Consider the following 1,251-nt stretch of genomic DNA (forward strand, 5'->3'; position numbering starts at 1 on the left):
TAGATTGTAGATATCCTTTTTCTCCCCGCTATATTGACAATCGTTATTTGATATTATTATTTCCATATAATATTAGGTTAATATTATGACTTTTATTAATAATAAAATAATGCTCTATCTTATACTTTAGTAATTAAATCTTGCAAAAAAACGGACACAAAAGATACAAACGTAACAATACCACCAATGGCGAAACAAACCTAACAAGGTTTTTTTTGAAAAAATTATTTTAATGCTACTCAAATATTTCTTAATTTGAAAAAGCAAGTTATTAATTAATTTAAATCTAAAAAATAGAAAATTTTAATAATTGAAGTGTTTTTTTTAACTCTTTCCGCCCTGTGGGCACTAAGAGGGCCTCTTTTAGTAGGCCCATTATGGGTTCGGCCAGGCCCACAATGGGGCGACCGGGTAGTGAGGACGGGGCAATCGGACGGCCACCCCGAAAAATTCTTGGGGATTTTTCGACCCGTTCGGACTCGATCCCGGGTCCCCAGAGCGGCAGGCTGCCACCTTGACCGCTCGGCCATCCGGCCGCTTAATTGAAGTGTTTAGTCTACCACTTATAATTAACCGTTTTGGTCACATCAGGTGACCAAAACGGCAATTAATAGTTTATTTTTTGGGACGTAAGAGTATTTTTTTACTCTGCCCTTTAAGCACTAAAAGGGCCTTTTATCCGTACCTATTATGGATTCAGCTAACCTGCAAGAGGGGGCCGAGTGATGAATACGGGATCTGAACATATATGACGAACTACCCCGAAATATTCCTGGGGTTTTTCGACGCATCCAAATTCGTTTCCAGGTCCCTCAAACCGGTAGACTTAACACCTTAATATCCAAACTTGAAATCAATCTACCAGCCCACAATGCGCTGGTTATATCGTTAATTAATAAAACTGGAATTTAATAAATATGGCAATTAAAAAAATTATTAAAATTTAAACTTATTAGCGAGGTTGAGGCCGAAGTTTTAAACACGAAAACATGTAGATCGGACGTTTAGCGTTGCTTTCCTGTAAGCCTCGAAGTTTGACAATGGCGTTTGGAAATTCAGTGGAATCGTGCTCGACGTTCCAAACGCCATTGTCAAACTTTTAGGCTTACAGGAAAGCGGCGCTGAAGGTCCGACATAAACGTTTTCGCGTTTAAAATTTCGGCCTCAACCTCGCTATTTACATTATGGAATATATGTAAAAACGATAACAACTTCAAGTGAAAATTCTCACTGTTTTGTGTATATCCGCCA

Source organism: Centruroides vittatus, unplaced genomic scaffold (assembly GCF_030686945.1).
Source record: "Centruroides vittatus isolate TY-2023 unplaced genomic scaffold, ASM3068694v2 contig_5, whole genome shotgun sequence".
Taxonomy (NCBI): Eukaryota; Metazoa; Arthropoda; class Arachnida; order Scorpiones; family Buthidae; genus Centruroides; species Centruroides vittatus.